Genomic DNA, 26,718 nt, shown 5'->3' on the forward strand with positions numbered 1-26,718 from the left:
ACAGGAAGTCTTTCACCTTTTGGGTATACTGCTACCTGTAGGAGAATCAGACACTGCAGACCCAGGATAACCCCTCCCACTACCAGCATGCTTGTGTTTTTTACAAGTGTTCCTAGGAGGGTGGACATATTTTTTCTTTATTCCCGGAGGTGTTTGTAACATGAGACATGATTGGACATTGCTGTAAGATCGGCCAAAGAAGAAAGGAGGTCCTGATCCCCCTTAATAGGTCTTTAGTTGTCACTAGAGGGGTCACCAGCAGTAGGAAGGAGGTCCTGATTCCTCTATATAGATCTTCATTATCACTAGAGGGGTCCCCCGCAGGGGGAAGGAGGTCCTGATCCCTCTATATAGATCTTCATTATCACTAGAGGGGTCCCCCGCAGGGGGAAGGAGGTCCTGATCCCTCTATATAGATCTTCATTATCACTAGAGGGGTCCCCCGCAGGGGGAAGGAGGTCCTGATCCCTCTATATAGATCTTCATTATCACTAGAGGGGTCCCCAGCAGGAGGAAGGAGGTTCTGATTCCTCTATATAGATCTTTAGTTGTCACTTGAGGGGTTCCCAGCCGGAAGGAGGAGGTAGTGATTCCTCTATATAGATCTTTATTATCACTAGAGCTATCCCCAGCAGGAGTAAGGAGGTTCTGATTCCTCTATATAGATCTTAATTATCACTAGAGGGGTCCCCAGCAGGGGGAAGGAGGTCCTGATTCCTCTACATAGATCTTTAGTTGTCACTAGAGGGGTTCCCAGCCGGAAGGAGGAGGTCCTGATTCCTCTACATAGATCTTTAGTTATCGCTAGAGGGATCCCGAGCAGGAGGAAGGAGGTCCTGATTCCTCTATATAGATATTTATTATCACTAGAGGGATCTCCAGCAGGAGGAAGGAGGTCTTATGTTGGGACAAGAAGATGTTGAGGCCCAGGACTTCCTTCTTGCTTAAGGGTTTCTGCCTTGCACCTCAATCATTACATCAAGCTTCCATCCCTCCATGTAGCTCGAGTTGACCAAAAGGACATTTCCATAATTGCCGGGACGTGGCTCACTCTGTGAGAATCAGATTCCACCCTTCCTGTCAAGGAGCACTCTACCCAATCTGTGAGCGCTTCTTGGGCTTTTTAGCATCAAGCAACTGTTTCACAGAATTGCAAGGCCACCACCTGGTCTTCTGCTCACGCATTCTCAAAGTTCTACCAGTTGGATGTTGCAGCCTAATCCGATGCCAGCTTCTAATGTAAGGTCTTGTAGGTGGCCCTATGAGCTGTAGGCAGTCCCCAGTTCTCTGTTGTTTCCCTGGACCTGTTGGCATTGTTTGCTGTGTTTGCCCGCCCCCTCCCCAGTTAAACTGCTTTGGACATCCTGAAAGTGAAATACTTCCTGTCCCTCAATGGATGAGAAAATAGTATTTTTGTACTCGCTGTAAAATCCTTTTCTTAAAGGACACAAGTTCCACCCCTCTGTAATAATGATCATGCTCTTGGTACTGCTTTGCTACAAAACGGAGTCATGCTGGTAGTAGTTGGGGTTCTTCAAGCTGACCTACAGCTTTTTTTTTTTATTTTAATTATCGGTGTTCAGTCCTCCTGTTAGCCGCAGTTACCCCGTAGGCGAAAGACTTCCCGTGCCACTCGATGGATGTTAAGAAACAGATTTTACGGCGAGCACAAAAATACTATAATACGCTGTATGCTGACACACTTAATCAATTTGTTTCATCTTTCTTACTTCAAAAGAGGCAAGATAACTTATTAGATTTTATTATTGCTGTATGCCAAGGCCGACGTAAAGGTCAGCCAAAGGAAATTGGAAGACCGCCATGCCTCCTTTTCATCTCGGTGTTTATTGCTATGAGATCTAATTCACACGCCTTGAAGATTTAAAGGAAAACCAATAGTAAGGAAATTTGTGGCGGGCCATTGCTGACTTCTGAAAATGCTTGTTTCCCTGGCTGTCATGCGGATCCAATCACTTCAGTACTTTCCAAGTCACGGACAAGCAGACAATACATTTCTGGTCAGAGTCTCCCATGCCCCCCGATCGTAAGTCACCCTAACAATAGATCTGAGGTGTGCCATGATCTTGGTGGTCAGTAAGCCAATAAGGGGGCATACTCCTGTGAAATTTGAGAAAAAAGGGGAAGGGAGGGTGGGTCAGCGCGAGCGTCCGATGCAGGCGAGTCCTCCGCCCTGTGCCCTTCTTAAATACCGAGGCCGTTGTCCCGACTCCTCCCACAAATGCGGCCAAACCTTTTGGCCTTAAACTTGTCATTTCTGGACTGAACACCCCTAAATGGGAACCTTTCATTGGGTGAAATATAGGAGCTGCCTTTGGTGAACTGACCATGCTAGTCAGCTGGTTATCATGTGGACCAAATGTCTTCTGTACTCTCTAAGTCACTAAACCAATACAGACGAGGAACGTCCTTCTATATCTGCACGTTTCAAGTCAATAGTCTCAGTTCATGAAGCTTTACACAAGGTTAAGTATGTTTATTTTAACCACTTCCGGACCGCAATACGTCTATAGACGGCAGCCCGCAGAATTGATTAAAACAAGAACACGGCTGCTGACCTGGCTAGTTGGCTTTCTAATTCAGTAGGCTTGAGGTCAGGGCTCTGTGCAGGACACTAGAATTCCCCCACACCAAACTGGGCAAACCATGTCTGTACGGCGCTGGCTTTGTACATGGGGGACAGTCATGGTGGAGCAGAAAAGGGTCTTCACTAAACTGCTCCAACCATGTCTTTATGGCGCTGGCTTTGTACATGGGGGACAGTCATGGTGGAACAGGAAAGGGTCTTCACTAAACTGCTCCAACCATGTCTTTATGGAGCTGGCTTTGTACATGGGGGACAATCATGGTGGAACAGAAAAGGGTCTTCACTAAACTGCTCCAACCATGTCTTTATGGCGCTGGCTTTGTACACAGGGGACAGTCATGGTGGAACAGAAAAGGGTGAATGTTACCGCAAGGTTGGAACAGCTCAATTGTCTACAATGTCTTTGTATGCCGGAGTATTAACAGGACTTTCACTGGAGACACCTGAACTGTACATGTACCACCGTTTCCTTATGCTTAGTTGTCATCTATTTTATTCATTTTTTTAAATACTGTTTTTGTGCACACAAAAAAAAAAGTAAAAACCCCACTTGTGATGGGCAGGTGCTGTACATCCCCCCCCCTCGAGTGCATGTGCCGCTTCCATTCCCAGAACTCTAAGGAATCGTTTATGCCATCCTGTGACTGGAGTCCTCATTAGCGGCATTACGTGTGTTACAATAGACGGGACTTCCCACCGCAATCAATAACTCAGCGAGCGATTCTCCGCATTGTGTCAGGTCCGATTGTATCACGTCTCTGCCGCTGCCAGGCTGAGCGCTGAGCACCCACCATTCTATTGTTCCATGTACTTGGCGCACTTACATCACCGTGATGGGAATATGAGGGTGCTCTATAAAACGCAATTTATACCGTACATTATTCACCGGCTGAGAACTCGGGCAGCTTTTATTTCATGTGCTATTCCGTATTTATTTAGGGGGGTGTGTATGGATGACATGATTTTAAAGTGATTGAAACACAAAGCCAGATCATGGAATAAACACAAATAAATGCAGCTCATGTCTGTAACTGTCAGTCTTGCAATGCCTCATGGGACTTGTAGTTCCACAACAGCTAAAGGACCCGAGTCGTCCGCCCCTGCTCTATTATATTCCCCGTAAACCTGCATAAACCATTCCACTCAAACCCCCCTGTGCCCCGAAACATGTTAGGAAGAAAGCACTATGCAGCGCAACAGAACCTGATGGGCCCCTGCTGCTGGTACTGGTACCATTCTCGGCCTGGTTTCTGATGTGCAAGGCATTATGGGAAGTCGGTATAACAATAAAGATCTGGTCTTTTCTAGTAGCTCAATACATTTGGTGGTAAATTAGTCAATTAATGAACGGCTTAAAGGGTGAATTTTTTTTAATAGTGAGTTGCCACACCTGCGGAAAGGTGAAACCAGGCTGGAAGTGGGGGTGTCTGCCTTGGAAATAGATTGGCAGAGGCTTGCTGGGAACTTACAGAAGGGAGGAAGCTCGTAGCCCTCAGGTGTTCACTGGCAGGTCCAAAGGGACGAAGGAGCAATTGTGCAATCTCTGAAAAAGCATTGCAGGTTCTGTACCATGTGGTCACCCTTCTATTCATATGATTCTGGTATAAGGACATTATTGGCTTATCCTGGAGTTCAGCGGCCGGGTCCTCTCAGGATCCAAAAGAGAAGTGACATCATCACTGGGGGACTGACTGGCAAGGGACTGTTTCATGCATTGAATCAGTGGTTCCCTGGAGGATGGATTCAAAGCTTCCAGGATGTTTTTTTTTGGGGGGGGCTCTTTAAGTCTGTCCACACCTCCTCATCAAGTCCCCACTAGAGCGTGGGGGACAATAATAATGCAGATTTGTCAAAGAATCCTAACTCCTGATTGGCTGGTGCATACATCGCCGCTCTTTGGACCCCCTGATCTGTTTACTGTTTGTTGTGTACATTTTCTTCTCAAGTCCGCAGGCACCGACAGTCCATTTCTGAAAAACAATACGGGGAATCTGTGATGTGTGTTGCCGTGGAGACCCGGCAGTCTGGAGTGCGTATACTGGGCGGTTTAATCAGAAGTTTTGTCTCCGCCGCGGAGAGGTAAATAGTAATTTATGTCGCCGGGCTCGAGAAGATCTGGATGCGAATTGCAACATCTGAGTGGAATGCAATCTTCTTTTTTTTTTAAACCGAGTGCCACTTTAAGGGTTTTGGCTCGCTCTGCGTAATAAAGCGGGCTTATTTATTGAACCTACAATTACGGTTTTGCGCTTCCAAAATTCTGCCATATGGTGCTGATAATACATAAGTGTTAAAAAAGCCCCTTTGTACTGCAGTGAATATAATACAACACAACTGCTCATATCCTCTTTGTACTGCAGTGAATATAATGCAACACAACTGCTCATATCCTAAACCTGTTCTGCCAAGCCAAAAATGTGGCTTTTGTGAACATCTAAGTGCCGGGGTCACTTGTGTTCTAGCAACCAACGACACCGAGTGGCTACCACCAACCAATAATACTAGTGGCTGGACTGCACAGTGTCACTGGTTGCTAGGATACAGGTGGCACACCATAACCAGTGACACTGTGTGGTCACCTGGGTCCTAGCAACCAACGATGGTGTGTAACCCCCCACAGCATCCTTGGTTGCTAGGATGCAACTAAATACAGAGAGATTGGATCTGAACCAAAAGCTCATCCGTAGTAACAATAAATCACAAACATCTTTCAAGTGAAAGAAATCTGTGTGTATCTTTGTATGAGGTATCCTCCTCCATTATTGTGAACTCTCAGCTCCAACCAATGAGATATCCAGGGGCGTAGCCAGACGCTGGCACCCAGAGCTTGTTCCTTGGGTCCTCTACTGAGTTCTCCTGGGTCTTCTACTGAGTGTCATGGGTTTTCTACTGAGTGTCATGGGTTTTCTACTGAGTGTCATGGGTTTTCTACTGAGTGTCATGGGTTTTCTACTGAGTGTCATGGGTTTTCTACTGAGTGTTTTGGGTCTTCTACTGAGTGTCCCGGGTCTTCTGCTGAGTGTCCCGGATCTTCTGCTGAGTGTCCCGGATCTTCTGCTGAGTGTCCCGGATCTTCTGCTGAGTGTCCCGGATCTTCTGCTGAGTGTCCCGGATCTTCTGCTGAGTGTCCCGGATCTTCTGCTGAGTGTCCCGGATCTTCTGCTGAGTGTCCCGGGTCTTCTGCTGAGTGTCCCGGATCTTCTGCTGAGTGTCCCGGGTCTTCTGCTGAGTGTCCCGGGTCTTCTGCTGAGTGTCCCGGGTCTTCTGCTGAGTGTCCCGGGTCTTCTGCTGAGTGCCCCTTCTACTAATTGTCCCGAATCTTCTACTGAGTGCCCCGGGTCTTCTACTGAGTCCCCCGGGTCTTCTACTGAGTTCTCCCCGGTCTTCTACTGAGTTCTCCCCGGTCTTCTACTGAGTTCTCCCCGGTCTTCTACTGAGTTCTCCCCGGTCTTCTACTGAGTTCTCCCCGGTCTTCTACTGAGTTCTCCCCGGTCTTCTACTGAGTTCTCCCCGGTCTTCTACTGAGTTCTCCCCGGTCTTCTACTGAGTTCTCCCCGGTCTTCTACTGAGTTCTCCCCGGTCTTCTACTGAGTTCTCCCCGGTCTTCTACTGAGTTCTCCCCGGTCTTCTACTGAGTTCTCCCCGGTCTTCTACTGAGTTCTCCCCGGTCTTCTACTGAGTTCTCCCCGGTCTTCTACTGAGTTCTCCCCGGTCTTCTACTGAGTTCTCCCCGGTCTTCTACTGAGTTCTCCCCGGTCTTCTACTGAGTTCTCCCCGGTCTTCTACTGAGTTCTCCCCGGTCTTCTACTGAGTTCTCCCCGGTCTTCTACTGAGTTCTCCCCGGTCTTCTACTGAGTTCTCCCCGGTCTTCTACTGAGTTCTCCCCGGTCTTCTACTGAGTTCTCCCCGGTCTTCTACTGAGTTCTCCCCGGTCTTCTACTGAGTTCTCCCCGGTCTTCTACTGAGTTCTCCCCGGTCTTCTACTGAGTTCTCCCCGGTCTTCTACTGAGTTCTCCCCGGTCTTCTACTGAGTTCTCCCCGGTCTTCTACTGAGTTCTCCCCGGTCTTCTACTGAGTTCTCCCCGGTCTTCTACTGAGTTCTCCCCGGTCTTCTACTGAGTTCTCCCCGGTCTTCTACTGAGTTCTCCCCGGTCTTCTACTGAGTTCTCCCCGGTCTTCTACTGAGTTCTCCCCGGTCTTCTACTGAGTTCTCCCCGGTCTTCTACTGAGTTCTCCCCGGTCTTCTACTGAGTTCTCCCCGGTCTTCTACTGAGTTCTCCCCGGTCTTCTACTGAGTTCTCCCCGGTCTTCTACTGAGTTCTCCCCGGTCTTCTACTGAGTTCTCCCCGGTCTTCTACTGAGTTCTCCCCGGTCTTCTACTGAGTTCTCCCCGGTCTTCTACTGAGTTCTCCCCGGTCTTCTACTGAGTTCTCCCCGGTCTTCTACTGAGTTCTCCCCGGTCTTCTACTGAGTTCTCCCCGGTCTTCTACTGAGTTCTCCCCGGTCTTCTACTGAGTTCTCCCCGGTCTTCTACTGAGTTCTCCCCGGTCTTCTACTGAGTTCTCCCCGGTCTTCTACTGAGTTCTCCCCGGTCTTCTACTGAGTTCTCCCCGGTCTTCTACTGAGTTCTCCCCGGTCTTCTACTGAGTTCTCCCCGGTCTTCTACTGAGTTCTCCCCGGTCTTCTACTGAGTTCTCCCCGGTCTTCTACTGAGTTCTCCCCGGTCTTCTACTGAGTTCTCCCCGGTCTTCTACTGAGTTCTCCCCGGTCTTCTACTGAGTTCTCCCCGGTCTTCTACTGAGTTCTCCCCGGTCTTCTACTGAGTTCTCCCCGGTCTTCTACTGAGTTCTCCCCGGTCTTCTACTGAGTTCTCCCCGGTCTTCTACTGAGTTCTCCCCGGTCTTCTACTGAGTTCTCCCCGGTCTTCTACTGAGTTCTCCCCGGTCTTCTACTGAGTTCTCCCCGGTCTTCTACTGAGTTCTCCCCGGTCTTCTACTGAGTTCTCCCCGGTCTTCTACTGAGTTCTCCCCGGTCTTCTACTGAGTTCTCCCCGGTCTTCTACTGAGTTCTCCCCGGTCTTCTACTGAGTTCTCCCCGGTCTTCTACTGAGTTCTCCCCGGTCTTCTACTGAGTTCTCCCCGGTCTTCTACTGAGTTCTCCCCGGTCTTCTACTGAGTTCTCCCCGGTCTTCTACTGAGTTCTCCCCGGTCTTCTACTGAGTTCTCCCCGGTCTTCTACTGAGTTCTCCCCGGTCTTCTACTGAGTTCTCCCCGGTCTTCTACTGAGTTCTCCCCGGTCTTCTACTGAGTTCTCCCCGGTCTTCTACTGAGTTCTCCCCGGTCTTCTACTGAGTTCTCCCCGGTCTTCTACTGAGTTCTCCCCGGTCTTCTACTGAGTTCTCCCCGGTCTTCTACTGAGTTCTCCCCGGTCTTCTACTGAGTTCTCCCCGGTCTTCTACTGAGTTCTCCCCGGTCTTCTACTGAGTTCTCCCCGGTCTTCTACTGAGTTCTCCCCGGTCTTCTACTGAGTTCTCCCCGGTCTTCTACTGAGTTCTCCCCGGTCTTCTACTGAGTTCTCCCCGGTCTTCTACTGAGTTCTCCCCGGTCTTCTACTGAGTTCTCCCCGGTCTTCTACTGAGTTCTCCCCGGTCTTCTACTGAGTTCTCCCCGGTCTTCTACTGAGTTCTCCCCGGTCTTCTACTGAGTTCTCCCCGGTCTTCTACTGAGTTCTCCCCGGTCTTCTACTGAGTTCTCCCCGGTCTTCTACTGAGTTCTCCCCGGTCTTCTACTGAGTTCTCCCCGGTCTTCTACTGAGTTCTCCCCGGTCTTCTACTGAGTTCTCCCCGGTCTTCTACTGAGTTCTCCCCGGTCTTCTACTGAGTTCTCCCCGGTCTTCTACTGAGTTCTCCCCGGTCTTCTACTGAGTTCTCCCCGGTCTTCTACTGAGTTCTCCCCGGTCTTCTACTGAGTTCTCCCCGGTCTTCTACTGAGTTCTCCCCGGTCTTCTACTGAGTTCTCCCCGGTCTTCTACTGAGTTCTCCCCGGTCTTCTACTGAGTTCTCCCCGGTCTTCTACTGAGTTCTCCCCGGTCTTCTACTGAGTTCTCCCCGGTCTTCTACTGAGTTCTCCCCGGTCTTCTACTGAGTTCTCCCCGGTCTTCTACTGAGTTCTCCCCGGTCTTCTACTGAGTTCTCCCCGGTCTTCTACTGAGTTCTCCCCGGTCTTCTACTGAGTTCTCCCCGGTCTTCTACTGAGTTCTCCCCGGTCTTCTACTGAGTTCTCCCCGGTCTTCTACTGAGTTCTCCCCGGTCTTCTACTGAGTTCTCCCCGGTCTTCTACTGAGTTCTCCCCGGTCTTCTACTGAGTTCTCCCCGGTCTTCTACTGAGTTCTCCCCGGTCTTCTACTGAGTTCTCCCCGGTCTTCTACTGAGTTCTCCCCGGTCTTCTACTGAGTTCTCCCCGGTCTTCTACTGAGTTCTCCCCGGTCTTCTACTGAGTTCTCCCCGGTCTTCTACTGAGTTCTCCCCGGTCTTCTACTGAGTTCTCCCCGGTCTTCTACTGAGTTCTCCCCGGTCTTCTACTGAGTTCTCCCCGGTCTTCTACTGAGTTCTCCCCGGTCTTCTACTGAGTTCTCCCCGGTCTTCTACTGAGTTCTCCCCGGTCTTCTACTGAGTTCTCCCCGGTCTTCTACTGAGTTCTCCCCGGTCTTCTACTGAGTTCTCCCCGGTCTTCTACTGAGTTCTCCCCGGTCTTCTACTGAGTTCTCCCCGGTCTTCTACTGAGTTCTCCCCGGTCTTCTACTGAGTTCTCCCCGGTCTTCTACTGAGTTCTCCCCGGTCTTCTACTGAGTTCTCCCCGGTCTTCTACTGAGTTCTCCCCGGTCTTCTACTGAGTTCTCCCCGGTCTTCTACTGAGTTCTCCCCGGTCTTCTACTGAGTTCTCCCCGGTCTTCTACTGAGTTCTCCCCGGTCTTCTACTGAGTTCTCCCCGGTCTTCTACTGAGTTCTCCCCGGTCTTCTACTGAGTTCTCCCCGGTCTTCTACTGAGTTCTCCCCGGTCTTCTACTGAGTTCTCCCCGGTCTTCTACTGAGTTCTCCCCGGTCTTCTACTGAGTTCTCCCCGGTCTTCTACTGAGTTCTCCCCGGTCTTCTACTGAGTTCTCCCCGGTCTTCTACTGAGTTCTCCCCGGTCTTCTACTGAGTTCTCCCCGGTCTTCTACTGAGTTCTCCCCGGTCTTCTACTGAGTTCTCCCCGGTCTTCTACTGAGTTCTCCCCGGTCTTCTACTGAGTTCTCCCCGGTCTTCTACTGAGTTCTCCCCGGTCTTCTACTGAGTTCTCCCCGGTCTTCTACTGAGTTCTCCCCGGTCTTCTACTGAGTTCTCCCCGGTCTTCTACTGAGTTCTCCCCGGTCTTCTACTGAGTTCTCCCCGGTCTTCTACTGAGTTCTCCCCGGTCTTCTACTGAGTTCTCCCCGGTCTTCTACTGAGTTCTCCCCGGTCTTCTACTGAGTTCTCCCCGGTCTTCTACTGAGTTCTCCCCGGTCTTCTACTGAGTTCTCCCCGGTCTTCTACTGAGTTCTCCCCGGTCTTCTACTGAGTTCTCCCCGGTCTTCTACTGAGTTCTCCCCGGTCTTCTACTGAGTTCTCCCCGGTCTTCTACTGAGTTCTCCCCGGTCTTCTACTGAGTTCTCCCCGGTCTTCTACTGAGTTCTCCCCGGTCTTCTACTGAGTTCTCCCCGGTCTTCTACTGAGTTCTCCCCGGTCTTCTACTGAGTTCTCCCCGGTCTTCTACTGAGTTCTCCCCGGTCTTCTACTGAGTTCTCCCCGGTCTTCTACTGAGTTCTCCCCGGTCTTCTACTGAGTTCTCCCCGGTCTTCTACTGAGTTCTCCCCGGTCTTCTACTGAGTTCTCCCCGGTCTTCTACTGAGTTCTCCCCGGTCTTCTACTGAGTTCTCCCCGGTCTTCTACTGAGTTCTCCCCGGTCTTCTACTGAGTTCTCCCCGGTCTTCTACTGAGTTCTCCCCGGTCTTCTACTGAGTTCTCCCCGGTCTTCTACTGAGTTCTCCCCGGTCTTCTAGTTGGTTTCCTGAGTCTTCTACTGAGTGTCCTGGGTCTTCTACTGAGTGCCCCGTGTCTTCTAGTTGGTGTCCTGAGGCTTCTACTGAGTTCCCCCAGGTTTTCTACTAAGTTCCCCCAGAGGACCCTAGAAACACCCTTGGTGATATTTAATGTATTGTGTACACACAGAGGACTCACTTGACTAACCTGACCTTTCTAATAATGTTTGTAGTGCTTTTAAATCTGTTTTGTATCAACCCCACATTGCCTTCGATTCTGCCTCCTACCGTGCCATTCAGTCTCTATTCCGAGCAATGCAGAAAGAAAACTCTGATAGTCAGTTGTGGCTCCAGACAATGTTTTATTTGCTGGTGCTGGGAGCTCAGTCCCTGACCCTACATCCCTTGTTATAAGCAAAGCCGACTTACCATCAGGAGGAATAAAAGATACAATGTTATAAAGAAAACCATTCACAGTGTAATAAGAACACAGACTGCGGCTCCTTTTAAGCACAATGAAGTGTACAGAGTGCCGCGGTCAGACATATGACATGATATCTATTACATTGCTGGTCAACAAAGGAAAATAACCAGTTCTATGATTAGTGTCCGTGCGCCAAGAAATAAACCAAAGAAAGTTGCCAAAATATGAAAAGAATTAGCAGAGAAAACTTGAAAGGAAAGAAAAAATGTGGAGGACTACATGGGGCACCTGCCACCTGCTTCGAATGGATTGAGAAGATAAATGCATGGCCAAAAAGTGGACATGGTCAATAAAATGGGTGTTGCTTCATGGTGTATGGCTTGTATTGTGCCATTTCCCTCCACCTTGTCTTTGCTGTGGTTTAGACAAAATAGGTTTGGGGGTACACTGAAGAGATTGTAGGAGTAAAATAAGTTCCATTGTTGGTATCAGTGGCAGCCATTATAACGCCCAGAATTGGTGTCAGTGCTAGCAATAGCCCCCAGCAAGTGTCAGGGCCATCAATAACCCCCAGAAAGGGGCAGGGCCAGCAATACCTCCAGAAAGTGACAGGGCCAGCAATAAGCCCCAGAAAGTGACAGGCCCAGCAATAACCCCCAGAAAGTGACAGGCCCAGCAATAACCCCCAGGAAGTGTCAAAGCGAACAATAACCCCCAACAAATTTCAGAGCCAGCAATAACCCCCAGAAAGTGTCAGGGTCAGCAATAACCCCAGCCGAACCAAGGCCAGCAATAATCCCCAGCAATATCTGAGCAAGTGTGAGGGTCAGCAATAACCTCAGCAAGATCCAGGGCCAGCAATAATCCCCAGCAATATCTGAGCAAGTGTGAGGGTCAGCAATAACCTCAGCAAGATCCAGGGCCAGCAATAATCCCCAGCAATATCTGAGCAAGTGTGAGGGTCAGCAATAACCTCAGCAAGATCCAGGGCCAGCAATAATCCCCAGCAATATCTGAGTCAGGGTCAGCAATAACCGCTAGCAGTTTCCAGAGCCAGCAATAAACTTACCCATTAACCCCTAGCATTGGTGTTCAATAGTTTTGTTTACCTGACCACCCTGTGCTCTCCTTTCTTAAATGCACATCCATAGCCTTAGACTAGCTGCACTGCTCCTGCCCAGGAACAGTCACTCCTCCAAACTGATGCCCACCCATCAAGGCATTTAGATATTTGCATAACTCCACCCACAAGCCAGTCCACTGCTTGCATCAGTGCTGAGGGCTCTTTAAAGGAGTACTGAGACAGGGTGCTGTGATGTTTTCAGGAAGCTATGTATAGCGCCCTGCTGACCCCTCGCACCATCCATGATCTGCCTGCATTGCATAGAGAAGCACACAGACGCAGTGATGAGTATAAAATAAGGGATGTATAGAAAATGGAAAGGTTTTATTGAATAATGTTGATGAGGGGGGAGGGGGATCCAGGGAAGAAGAACCTTCGGCTTTAAGGTTGATTCCACCTCTTGCAGGAGCCGCATTGTTAGCGCTCCTCCGTCGCCCTCCCCTCTCGCCCCTCTCTGGCTTTGTCATTTCTCAGCGGAGTTGAGGATTTCGATGCTAATTTGAGCCGCGCAATTCAGTGTCATTTGTCATTCACTTCTTGATTTCTCTTGTGTAGAGACATTGAGCCTGAAAATAGGAGGCAGATTACACCCCGACGGAGCCGCCCGGCCCCAGGCCATGAATGGAGGCGAGATTAACATGCTGCAGTTTATCATCCGGCGGGAAGCTGACTGCTAAGGGGGGGGGGGGGCTGCATATCTGCGCTGCAGGAACGAAGCGCTCAATTCAAGCCGACGAAAGCCCGGTCTTATCTCGCTGTTGGCTAGCTATAAAAGATATCAACTCTACGGCCTCATTCACACAGCGTAGAGCCGGCCCGTGCAGATCCGTGCGGCATCACGCCATTCCCGGGAGGGATAGGTGCTGCGTGCGATTGTACTCAGCAGCCTTTTCTTCTCTATTGGAGTATGCGGCCGTACGTACACCCGAGCTGCATGTCCATGCGGGTGTCCGTACTCGTGGTGGATCCTCTCTGCATCTGAGCATGGACACCCGCACGTATGTGCAGCTCGGGTGCACGTACGGCCGCGTACTCCCATAGAGAAGAACAGGCTTCTGAATACAATCACACGCAGCACCTGTCCCTTCCGGGAACGGCCCCATACGCCCATGCGCGCCGCACAGATCAGTACGGCCCCACTCTAACAGGCTGCTGAGTACAATCACACGCAGCACCTGCACCTGTCCCTTCCGGGAACGGCCCCATATGGCCATGCACGCCGCACGGATCTGTATGGCATGACTCTGCGCTGTGTGAATGAGGCCTAACAGAGTGACACCTAGTCTCCTAAAGCCTGCAATAAACAATTGGCATATTTTTCATAAAACATTTTTTTAAACCTCTTTTTCATCCTTTGTTGCCTCTCAGAGCTGCTGATCTCCTTCAGAATCTGTGCAGCCACTTCCTGTCTACATGCACTCCAGCGATGGCTGCATGTCACTTCTCAGGGTGGTGACAACAGTGGACCATCCCCGTGTAATGTATGTAGAAACGGCCTCTTGCAGTCTCCATCAGAGCGTTGTCACCCTATGACAGGAAGTTAACGAACAAAGACTTGTAATGGCAGGATCACCAGGGATGATTTTATTAAAAGCTGCAGATTGATAAATATTGAAAATGACTCAGAAAGAAGGGAGGGAGGGGGGGAGAGAGAGGGGGGAGGCAGAGAGAGGGGGAGGAGAGAAGAGAGAGGGGGGAGGCAGAGAGAGAGAGGGGAGAGAAAGAGAGAGAGAGAGACTGGCTTTATAAAGAATGCCCCCCATAAAATCCAGCACGCTCGGTGAGAATGGCGCCCTAGCCTGGGGGTCCTGCCCAGAGTCTGTCCCTATACAAGCAGTGATCAGTCATTTGGTATAATGTAATTAAATATATAATTGAAGACAATCCGAGCGTATAAAACGATCAATGTATCCGTCCTCGGCGCGCGTCATTAGAAGCCGTACGTCATTTCATCGTTCGCAGCAGACAGAGAAGAGTTACAGACGGCTGCTCACCGAGGAATTCATGCGGCCACTTCTAATAACCGTCTGCCACGGGGCGGCCCTCAGGAGGGGCGTTGATTTAGCGTCCGCAATAACAAGCCCGCTGACGGCAAAAGCCAACCTTGGAATATAAAGAGATCAACTGGATACATTGTGAATACGTCGGTGTTGCATTTCACTTCCCCATTTGTCCTCGGTCATTAAGTCGCACGGCATTGCAGCAACGCATGTTCCATTGCAAGAAATCAAACTGTGGGCGGGAGGTGTGTTTGAGGTGCCATTCAAATGAATGGCAATGCAATGCACCTCGCCCGCCAGAACCGACAGCAGGTGCTAGACATGTAAGCTGCGGAAAAATTCAGTTCGATCCAGTTCAGATATTTCGTTATTTTGGAATTCGAGATTCGGATCCGAAATTCAATTCGGTTCGGGATGCGGATGAGATCCGAATTTTCGGTAGTTTCGGGTGAGACTACCACAGATAACCAGATACATGTAATACTAAGCTGAAGCTCCTAGATCTGAATGGCAGTCGGCATCCAAATTTCTGAATACCATTCGGGAGCTCCAGAACACGATAGGGGTCTGGAGACATATTAAAGCTGAGGCTTCCAGACCCGAATGGCATTTGGGATCCGAATTTCTGAATGTCATTCGGGTCTGGGAGACTCAGCTTTGGTAATATATGTATATACTGTATATGGCTCTCATGTTGCCGTAACCAAAATTCGTGTTCAGACCCATTCGGAGGCATTAAACCGGAAAACACATCCGATTGGCCAGAAAAGTCACATGTCCAAATCAGGTTAGTTTTTGAACGAAATTCGGATGGGATCCGAAATTTGGAAACGGAAATTCGGACTCGGACACATTCGGGTGCATTGGGATTTGGAAATTCGGATGTGTCCAAATGTCCGAATTTCAGAGAATTCTTTCCAAATTGTAATTCGGAACAAAACGAATCGCCCATGTCTAGTAGGTGCGATTGTGCGGTAGTTTGATGTTTGGATGGAGTTAGAATTGAATCTGTGGGCTGGGGGAATGGCCGTGAGGGAGCTCCATCCATACATGCATTGCTTAAAGCTCCCTCGTGTGACTGGAGTGACGTCACATTCTGGATGATCCTGATTAGAACATTGACAGACACAATCTCACACACTCACAGACATTCAAACTCTCCCAAATTTTTTTAGGGGTTCAGTGTGGTCTGATGTGCTCTACACATAGGTGCATTTCTTGTACACTTCCCTTGCACTCCCTGTAGAGGTGCCGGGAGCCAGAATGTGACGCCACTCCAGTCACACGAGGGAGCTTTAAGCAATGCATGTATGGATGGAGCTCCCTCACGGCCATTCCCCCAGCCCACTGATTCAATTCCAACTCCATCCAAAACGAGAAGATAAAAGTACCCCGTGTACGCATCACGCGGTCGAATCTCAGACCTACCGCCTCTTACCATCTTGCTTCAACCCTCACACGTCTCTTTCATTTGCTGCATTTCCCTCGCCGCTGAGCCCTGCGATCCTACAACCTCCCCATCCTCCGCCGCCTTGAGGGAAATACAATTACTTCTATAAGATCCAAAGATCGAAAACTTTCAACCTGAAAATGACAGATGATCGGGACGGCGAGGAGCTCGAGAATTTAACATCTGTGTGTCCATGTGCTGATCCCCGATTTGTACACAGCGTGGCTGAGAGATTCAAGTCCAGCCGGGTCTAATAGGTCAGTCCATTGATGACAAAGTGAATCTGCCAGCCATGATCTTCAGGCTTCAGCCAAAGATAACAGGATACAAAAGAAAAGTCCGTGAAAAGATAACAAAACCAGATTTTGCTGCAATATATTCACTATATTGCCAAAAGTGTTAGGACGCCTTTACACGCACATGAACTCTAATGGCATCCCAGTCTTAGTCCGTAGGGTTCAGTATTGGGTTGGCTCCGCCCTTTGCCGCTATAACAGCTCTGCCTCTTCTGGGAAGGCGTCCACAAGGTTTAGGAGTGTGTCTATGGGAATGTTGGACCATTTGTGAGGTCAGGTACTGATATTGGAGGAGAAGACCGGGCTCGCAGTCTCCGCTCTAATTCATCCCAAATGTGTTCTATGGGGTTGAGGTCAGGACTCTGTGCGGCCAGTCACGTTCCTCCACCCCAAACTCCCCCATCCATGTCTTTATGGACCTTGCTTTGTGCACTGGTGCGCAGTCATGTTGGAACAGGTAGGGGCCGTCCCCAAACTCCTCCCACAAAGTTGGGAGCATGAAATTGCCCAGAATGTCTTGGTATACTGATGCCTTAAGAGTTCCCTTCACTGGAACTAAGGGGCCAAGCCCAACCCCTGAAAAACAACCCCCACCCCCATAATCCCCCCTCCCCCAAACTTTACACTTGGCACAATGCAGTCAGGAATGATACGTGGCCTACCACTTCGTGGCTGAGTTGCTGTTGTTCCCAGTTGCCTCCACTTACATGATGTATTAATAAATACAGACAGGGCTGTCCCAATATGGTTGGGATTTCAATGCAGTTAAGAGCTCACTGGATTTTTGGCAGGATCAACAGACACCGCTCTCTGCTGCTATCTCTCCTTGTGTAGGGTGACTGGTCTTGTCCCCGCCCCCTCCTGTAATAAAGACCAGTCACTGCTGCTCTCTCTCCTTGTGCAGCGTGACAGGTCTTGTCCCCACCCCCTCTTGTAGTTTTTCTGCAGTGGGTGGAGCCTTCTGGGCCCCTCCCAGAGCTTTGCTCCTCTCCTTCTTGCCTGGAGTTCAGCTTTAAGTGCATCATCCGTTTTGTTAGACTTCTCATCTTAACATTCCAAGCAGGCGTTCCTCCGAGCTGTCTCTCTTTCATGCCGATTAGGAGATGAATTGAAGGTCCTCGCTACCATTCCCGTCTTGCCGTTTGCACGCCAGATGAGCGTCCATCATATCTCTTTGTTCTACTGAGCCGCTAATCATGAGATGTTTCTGCTCGAGTGGGTTTTATAATTAACACGATCCCTTTATTAGTCAGGGCTGCGGAGAACATTCGCTCCGAGGAGTCATCTGGACGGGGGGTCCGGAGGGACATTTAGAGACGATTCCATTCATGTGAAAATTCCCAGACAAGCCGGTTCCCGGAGAAGGACGGACAAAACTCCATCAGGATCGGAAGATTGTATATCGGAACATCAAGCTTAAAGCTCACGAGCCGTTCTCCGTATCAGGAATATCAAAGACGAAACTAACTTTTTCCATCCTTGAAATTTTGGCCAAGCGTAGGACGTCTTGCTGAAATTTTAGGCCTTTTGGTGCAATGGAGTAGAAAACAACTACCCGCCCGGCGCCCAGAAATGCATGTCCCGGGCATCGGGAGATAGGAATTCCACACCTCTGCTGCCCCTCTACTCCCTGCTGCCCCAAGGCCGGGCCTTGTTTGGCCTTGTGGGAAATCCGGTCCTGATCTTGCTGCACTCCTTACCAGATTTCTGTAATAAATACAGGTGAGTGCTTGTAGTGACCGCGGTTGGCGCCGTGAACAGTATGCAGATTCAAAGGTTGTCACCAGCACAACAAGCTATTTGTGTTCAGCAAATGTCCATTTTAATGCCAAAAATTGCCATTCGATTGCTATCTGATGTAGACACAATGTAGCTAAAAAGCTTTCAATGATAGATAGTTTTGAGGAAAATGCCGTTTTTGTTAAAAATAAATAAATAATATAAAACATACAATTGCCACACAAGCCATTTAGTAATATAATGTTATTAAAAATGACCTTTCCATTCCAATCTGCAGCCGCCGTCGTTTTCTAAAACTGTTCAAAAAAGTCAATGCATTGTGGCGACCTGGAGGCCACCCCAGAAATGTCATTACTCTTTGCGTGATTGGCTCTTCCCAGAAGTCTGCATTAAGATGCAAGTTACATTTTAGGCGTCCCCTGCAGTAGAAGTTTTCTTTTTGGTGAGATATACCGCCTAAGGGTTAACTACTTCTAAAGGGATGCCGACACTGCAACTTTCCTCATTAGAACACTGAAAGTGCATCAGGTGGTTTAAATGAACCCCCGACACCCCCCACCCCTGGAGAAACTAGACCACCTCATTCAGGAATCCGACCCCTCCCATGTATGAATCAGACCCCTTCCAATCAGCAACTACACCCCCATGCAGGATCTAGACCATCTCATTCAGGGATCCAACTCCTCACATTTATGAATCATACCCCTCCCATTCATGATTAAAACCCTCTCATTGAGGAATCAGACCCTCCCATTCAGGAATCAGACCCTCCCATTCAGGAATCAGACCCTCCCAATCAGGAATCAGACCCTCCCAATCAGGAATCAGACCCTCCCATTCAGGAATCAGACCCTCCCATTCAATAATCAAACCCTCCCATTCATGAATCAGTCCCTCCCATTCATGAATCAAACCCTCCCATTCAGGTATCAGACTTTCCCATTTAAGAATCAGACCCTCCCATTTATGACCCAGACCCTCCCATGCAGGAATCAACAGGAATCAAATCCAATGTCTTGACAACAGCTCCGCCCAACACTGCTAAGCCATGGGGAGGAGGAGGACATGTCCTGCTGATGTCACTGGAGCTCCGTCCCACATCGCTCAGCCCTGGGGAGGAGGACATGTCCTGCTGATGTCACTGGAGCTCCGTCCCACACCGCTCAGTCCTGGGGAGGAGGACATGTCCTGATCGTGTGACTGCAGCTCTGTCCCACATCGCTCAGCCCTGGGGAGGACGACATGTCCTGCTGATGTCACTGCAGCTCAGTCCCATACCGCTCAGCCCTGGGGAGGAGGACATGTCCTGCTGATGTCACTGCAGCTCTGTCCCACATCGCTCAGCCCTGGGGAGGACGACATGTCCTGTTGATGTCACTGGAGCTCCGTCCCACACCGATCAGCCCTGGGGAGGACGACATGTCCTGCTGATGTCACTGCAGCTCTGTCACACACCGCTCAGCACTGGGGAGGACGACATGTCCTGCTGATGTCACTGGAGCTCCATCCCACATCGCTCAGCCCTGGGGAGGACGACATGTCCTGCTGATGTCACTGCAGCTCTGTCACACATCGCTCAGCCCTGGGGGAGGAGGACATGTCCTGCTGATGTCACTGGAGCTCCGTCCCACGTCGTTCAGCCCTGGGGGAGAAGGACATGTCCTGCTGATGTCACTGGAGCTCCGTCCCACATCGCTCAGCCCTGGGGGTGGAGGACATGTCCTGCTGATGTCACTGCAGCTCTGTCACACACCGCTCAGCCCTGGGAGGTGGACTTGTCCTTCTGATGTCACTGGAGCTCCGTCCCACATCGCTCAGCCCTGGGGAGGACGACATGTCCTGCTGATGTCACTGCAGCTCAGTCCCACACCGATCAGCCCTGGGAGGACGACATGTGCTGCTGATGTCGCTGGAGCTCCGTCCCACACCGATCAGCCCTGGGGAGGACGACATGTCCTGCTGATGTCACTAGAGCTCCGTCCCACACCGATCAGCCCTGGGGAGGACGACATGTCCTGCTGATGTCACTGGAGCTCTATCCCACATCGCTCAGCCCTGGGGAGGAGGACATGTCCTGCTGATGTCACTGGAGCTCCATCCCACATCGCTCACCCCTGGGGAGGAGGACATGTCCTGCTGATGTCACTGGAGCTCTATCCCACATCGCTCAGCCCTGGGGAGGAGGACATGTCCTGCTGATGTCACTGCAGCTCTGTCCCACCAACCAACCCAGGCCTTGTAGAGAGGGGAGAAAAAAAGTGGTCAAATTACCTGCAGAACCTCAAACCTCTGTTTTTAGCTTTAGCGGTGAGACAAGTTTTTTTTGCATGCTGGCTGGTGAGTGTGCTAGGAAAACTTTTTGCTGTTTTACTGTATAAGGCCCTTCCATGTGAACCTTGCTGTAAAGCTGGCCGAATCGCATTTCTCAGGGCCGGTTTCCTTATGGTGACAACAGTGGACCAGGCCTGTGTCTTGTATGTTAAAACATACCCTTGTAGTCTCCATGTGATAGGGTGACGACGAAGGAGCACAACTGGCAGACGGGGACAGAGCGGCGTCACCACATAAAAGGAAGAGCCTAAACAAGGACCTCCATGGCGGGATCACCAGGGAATGTTTAATGAACTCTAAGCTGTGCGGGGGGCTGCGGTAAAAAGAAAAGAAGTGGACAGCACCTTGCTTTGCAAACAACGCATCATGGTTTACCCTTGCCACTTGGTGGACTTTAACTGCACGATGAAATGCCTTTTTTTTTCCATGCAGAAAATGTGACCAGGCTCCTAGATGTTTTCCTGGAGGCAACTTCTCCGGAACCCAGAGGGGCCCTTAGGATTTAATCACAGATATGCTAAAGCCAAAGTGATGAGTCAGATCTGGTAGGACCCATTACGCATAGAAGTGTCCTTATCTCTGGGTCCTGTCCACTTTACTCATGCTTGTTACCATGTCAACGCTAGGACGGTTGGTTGTCGGAGAGTTAGAAGGTTCTCAACTCTCAGATGTTTGTGGAAAGAGACATCGGGTAGCAAATGAGCATTAAGTACAATAAAAATGAAGAGATACGGGAAAAGATGTAAAGGTCTTCAAAGTGTATCTAGTCCAAGGTTGGGCAACCTCGGCACTCCAGCTGTTGTTGAACTACAAGTCCCATGAGCCATTGCAACACTCTGACAGCCACAGGCATGACTCCCATAGGCAGATGCATGATAGGATTTGCGGTTTCACCGCAGCTGGGGTGCCAAGGTTGCCTACCTCATGTGAATCTCAACCCAAGAACAAAAATGTCACATATTGCAGCTGACCAGTCCTTGGATGTTGTGGCTCCATTTGTTTTCTGTTTTCAAGCTGATACAATTTTCTGCAAATATCCTGCAAGAAATAACCGGCTTCTCTTCTGTGAGCTAAAGCACTTTGGAGGAATGTCCTAGGCCCTACCTTGAAGTGGTTAAAACAAGCTCATGGCCCCAGAAGCAACGTACTGTATGGTAACTGGTTTGGACATCCTTAGACTTAGAAGATCAGAGACAAGGCTGCGATCTGGTGATCCTTGATATGTCAGGGACTGTTTTCAAGCAGGAAGCTATAATCAGGAGGTAGGTAAGTAGTGGTGGTATCAGGAAATACCCTTTAGTCAGATGGCTTGGGCCCAGTCTACGCAGTTGATATCCAGAATTATGTGGACCAGCTTATAGCTCCCTAAAAATGCAGGCGGTCTTCCAGTCCCTAGGCAGTACTTTATAGTTTCCCATCTCTAGCACAGCTGGTTGGGTCACGCTAGACCTTGATGACCCAGCCAGGGCAATACTACTGAGTGGACAAAACATAATACTTTATGTATGCGGTTAGGGACGGGAAGACTAAATCAAGGTCCTAAATAAAGGTCCCCAGTAAAGGTCCTCACTAAAGGCCTTCAGTAAAGTTCCTCAATAGAAGTCCTCAATAAAGGTCTTCAATAAAGGTCTTCAATAAAGGTCCTCACTAAAGTCCTTCAGTAAAGGTCCTCACTAAATGTCCTCAATAAATGTCTTCAATAAAGGCCCTCACGCCTCAATAAAGGTCTTCAATAAAGGTCCTCAATACATATCTTCAATAAAGGATCTCAATAAAGGTCTTCAATAAAGGTCCTCAATACATATCTTCAATAAAGGATCTCAATAAAGGTCCTCAATAAAGATCCTCAATAAATATCTTCAATAAAAGTCTTCAATAAAGGTCCTCAATAAATATCTTCAATAAAGGACCTCAATAAAGGTCCTCAATACATATCTTCAATAAAAGTCTTCAATAAAGGTCCTCAATACATATCTTCAATAAAGGACCTCAATAAAGGTCCTCAATAAAGATCCTCAATAAATATCTTCAATAAAAGTCTTCAATAAAGGTCCTCAATAAATATCTTCAATAAAGGACCTCAATAAAGGACCTCAATAAAGGTCCTCAATAAATATCTTCAATAAAACTCCTCAATAAAGATCCTCAATAAATATCTTCAATAAAAGTCTTCAATAAAGGTCCTCAATAAAAATCTTCAATAAAGCATCTCAATAAAGGTCCTCAATAAATATCTTCAATAAAGGTCCTCAAAAAAAGGTCCTCACTCCTCAATAAAGGTCTTCAATAAAGGTCCTCAATAAATATCTTCAATAAAGGTCCTCAATAAAGGTCCTCACTCCTCAATAAAGGTCTTCAAAAAATATCTTCAATAAAGATCCTCAGCAGACGTCCTCAATATAGGTGCTCACTCCCTAATAGATGTCCTCAATAAAGGTCCTCAATAAATATCTTCAATAAAGGTCCTCAATAAAAGTCCTCAATATAGGTGCTCACTCCTCAATAGATGTCCTCAATAAAGGTCCTCACTTTCCTACTTTTACTTAATAAAACATGGACATCCATGAAGAAGCGAATGAATGACACCAGTGAGGAAAGCGGGATACATCATCTAACCTAGGAGTGGACAGAGTCCTGGTGATCTTCTTCACATATCATGAACATGCCCTAAGTTATTGGAAGGAGGTGCTGGATGCAGAGACAAGAGCTTTCCAGGCCAATGTGGTTCTAGACCTATGGGTATGTCTTCTGGAACAATCGGTTCAGGAAAATGGTCCATCAAATGATCCAATTTCCATTGATATACTTCTTTTTTTTTAACCCCAAAACGTATAAATCATAAGTAAAATCATGTCAATATGACTCGAATTAGATAAAAAATGACCTCCCAGCTGAAAGGAGGTCCTCAAAACTTTTGAGGTTATGGAGCGTTTGGATGACCATCCCTGACTTGGTCTCATCAGCTCCCCTGGTGCCTACTGCAATACAGCACCTGTGCATAATATAACTGGATATTGACATTTATAGGTAATAGAGAGTTTGTTGATCCAGATGCCTTAGGGCAGGGGTAGCCAAACTCCGGCCCTCCAGCTGTGGTGAAACTACAAATCCCATGATGCATCTCTCTTTTCGGGAGTCATGTCTGTGAGAATCTTGCAATGCCTCATGGGCTTTATAGTTCCACTAAAAGTCCACAATAAATGTCTTCAATAAAGGTCCTCAGTAAAGGTCCTCACTCCTCAATATCGGAGTTTGGCTACCCCGCCTTAGGGGAACAAGAAGGACATTTTTGTCTTGTCAGGGCGGATCGGACCCCGGCTTTATCAGGGTTTTTTTGCCTTCCTTTTGCCGGTTACTTTGGTCACATGGTTCTGTTTTCTATTGATACATTTTCTTTTTGTTCTCTAATAGGTAAACTCGATGGACCTGTTCTACCAGAGCAACTAGACTCCCCTCACTCCTTTCATAGCAAATTAGTAAAGAAAGCTAAAAACACACAAAATAAGTTGCTAATTTTTTATTTGAACATTTCATCAGCCGCCCTGTCAGTATTACAATGCACGTCGTCACATGGTACCAGCGTTTCCGTAACGCAGCAACACCTCCTCTTATATCTCTTCATCTCACATTCTTCATCTCTTCATTCATTTCTTATATAGCAATCAAATCATGTCTGTGCTGTTTAAGAACGTATCCCTCCCTGTGTATTGTGAGCCAGAGAAGTCTGATTGTCACACCGTGCTATTTGTTTTGTATGGAACGGGGGGGTGGGTGGGAAGTCAAGGGGAATGTTTTGTGTATCTTTGTAATGACTGGAAAAAAAAAGCTTCAATAAAAATGATCTGAATAGAAAAAAATAATGTGCCGCATCACTCAATTATAAGCACATGCGCTCTTACAGTTTTCTCTAAGTCCTCCTGCAAAGTCCCACAATACCCGAGTCTACCTATTCCAACTTCCTGTGACGGGGTGGCCACAATGCTGCACTGCTCCTGAATTCAGAGCAGAGTTATCACACTCACGTAGGCTGTGCCCGCATGCACTACAGTGGGGTGTAACAAAGTTGCAGAGGGGGTACGTGGCTATCAGCATTGCCACTGCCGATTCACAAGCCTGTGGCCTCGTTCACGCCAGACACCCGATTCTGGCCAGAACGCACTGTATCGCATTGCGGCTGGCTCACTATGTTGCGGGGTAGGAGGGGGTGTGACGGTCCATTGAAGTGAATGGCACCGTAGCCACGCCCTACGGCTGTAACACGATCGGCCAGAACGCACTGCATCCAATTGTGTCCGGCTCACTGTGTTGTAGGGCAGGAGGGGGCGGAGGCGGTCCATTGAAGTGAATGGCACCGTAGCCACCGCCTCCGGCCGTAATGCGATCGGCCGCACAGGAATGCAAGGCACATTATGCCTGCGGTCCAGTCCGAACAAGATACTGCTTGCAGCATTTTGCTCGTACCGGACCAGAGGCATAATGTGCCTTGCGTTCCCGTGCGGCCGGAGGGAGTGGCTACAGTGCCATTCACTTCAAAGGACCGTCTCGCCCCCTCCTGCCCTACAACAGAGTGAGCCGGCCGCAATGCGATGCGGAATCGGTCCGGAACGCACTGTGTCTGATATGAACGGGGCCTGTGGGTTGTCAATCAACACCTGGACACACCTGGTCCTGCACACTTCTTTCTGGATTGGCAACACTGCCTCCGCTGCTGAATTCCTCCCTCTGTGAGCTGCAGTGCCTGGGATGGGGAGAGCGTGTAGAGGAGAAGTAAATACAGTCTTTCTTTTTGTTTCATGAATCTTGTGCGTCACATAGTCACTGGATTTGGCACTTGTGTAGACTGTCATACAGGAGCCCTTAGATGTAATACAAACCCTGATCCTAAAATTTTTTACATGAGCTTCTCTAACCCTTCGGAACAATGTAACGACCATAGCACCCATGTCTTTTTTTTTTCAGCACAATTTGTTGGTGAGGCAGAAACTCTGAATTTTTCTCACTCATATTTATATATTTACAGCCATTTATTAATCTTAATAAACCGTGTAAAAAGAACATTTGGACGGAATCGGTAAAGTTCACATCGGTTCTTCTTTTTTTTTTTTTTTTTACACATAAACCCCAATGGGGAGAGCGTGTAGAGGAGAAGTAAATACAGTCTTTCTTTTTGTTTCATGAATCTTGTGCGTCACATAGTCACTGGATTTGGCACTTGTGTAGACTGTCATACAGGAGCCCTTAGATGTAATACAAACCCTGATCCTAAAATTTTTTACATGAGCTTCTCTAACCCTTCGGAACAATGTAACGACCATAGCACCCATGTCTTTTTTTTTTCAGCACAATTTGTTGGTGAGGCAGAAACTCTGAATTTTTCTCACTCATATTTATATATTTACAGCCATTTATTAATCTTAATAAACCGTGTAAAAAGAACATTTGGACGGAATCGGTAAAGTTCACATCGGTTCTTCTTTTTTTTTTTTTTTTACACATGAAGCCCTTTATAAGTACACGGCAGTGACACATTTTTCTCTGCATGAGGTCCATGAGGTCATATTAGCTTGTAATGAGAAGAAAGTGCCAGATGGTCGTAGAAGCCAAGAGAAGAACGTCCTAAGATTTTTAGATATTCTAAGAGGCGTTAGAAAGGAAACGTCCAGCCAAAAAAGCAGAGTCCACCACTGAAAGATAGGTATAGGAGCTGCTGTATGTGCCAAAAGATTTGTACACCAATGCACCTGATCACCCGGATGCCTGCTGTGGTTGGTGCTTCATGGGCTGAGCAGGTGGACAACACCATTTAGGGCTTGGAGTGCTCATCGTTGACTGGTGGTGCCACCGCTGCTCTTGACCGCCTGTAAGTCTGTTTAAAGCTCAACTACATTAAAAACTTTTTATAAAGCCTTATCCCCAACCCACCTAAAAAAAAGTTGCGTGGAGTTACCCTCTCACTCATTCACGCACTTACTATAATAATGAAGTCAGTTTCCATCTGGTAACTCAGTATAAAATCAGAATTAGTAGGATTGCAATTGCTAAACTCAGTGGCGTCCCAAGGGGGATGCGGGGGACGACACCATTGGAGGGGGTGACACCAAAATGACTGACAGTCTTTTTGGTGTCACCCCTTCTGAAATGTCGGGCACTCGGTCATGAACAGTTGCAGGAGAAAGGAAGGGACCCGGCGGCATAACTTATCCCGCTGGGTGAACGTCCCCTCCTCTCTCTGCCGGCGTCCATCACCAAGATGGCCGCTGGCAGGTATCACCAGGATGACGGTACGTCACCCGGAGTGGGTACCAGGTGACACCCTGCCTCGGGATGCCCCTGGCTAAACTGATATAAATTTTGAGCCAACCCCAACCCAAGGCAGAACATTTATTCTACTTTTGGATTGACCTGGGGGGGAGTAAAGTTTTTAGAGCTGTCTGTGACCCAACGGGGAGGTTTCACATCACTTCCTGTCTCTGTGACATCAGAACAAGAACTGAGAGCAGAGGTCGCTCCTAGGGCAACAGTAGACTATGTCCTCACTATGTGTATGGGCATGGCCAGTTATAGCCCACACTAGAAGTGCAAGTAACCAGGGCCGAATTTACTCTCTCTGCTCTCCCGAGGCCAGGTTCCTCAATGCGCCCCCCTACCCGCCAAACCCCCTCCCCCCTCCAATGGAGAATGGCAGACCTGCAGG

General features: G+C 48.7%; 1 protein-coding gene across 1 annotated transcript in view; it reads left to right on the top strand.

Moving 5' to 3' along the window:
- Positions 1 to 12,664, top strand: part of VPS35 (VPS35, retromer complex component) — an 83,177-nt gene extending 70,513 nt beyond the window's left edge. The window contains exon 18 of the mRNA XM_018553257.1: positions 12,638 to 12,664. The gene's annotated coding sequence lies outside the window, so the exon portion shown is untranslated. The remainder of the gene's footprint in view (positions 1 to 12,637) is intronic.
- The last annotated feature ends 14,054 nt before the right edge of the window (positions 12,665 to 26,718 follow it).

The sequence above is a fragment of the Nanorana parkeri genome, unplaced genomic scaffold, assembly GCF_000935625.1.
Source record: "Nanorana parkeri isolate BGI_ZX_2015 unplaced genomic scaffold, ASM93562v1 scaffold6, whole genome shotgun sequence".
Classification (NCBI taxonomy): Eukaryota; Metazoa; Chordata; class Amphibia; order Anura; family Dicroglossidae; genus Nanorana; species Nanorana parkeri.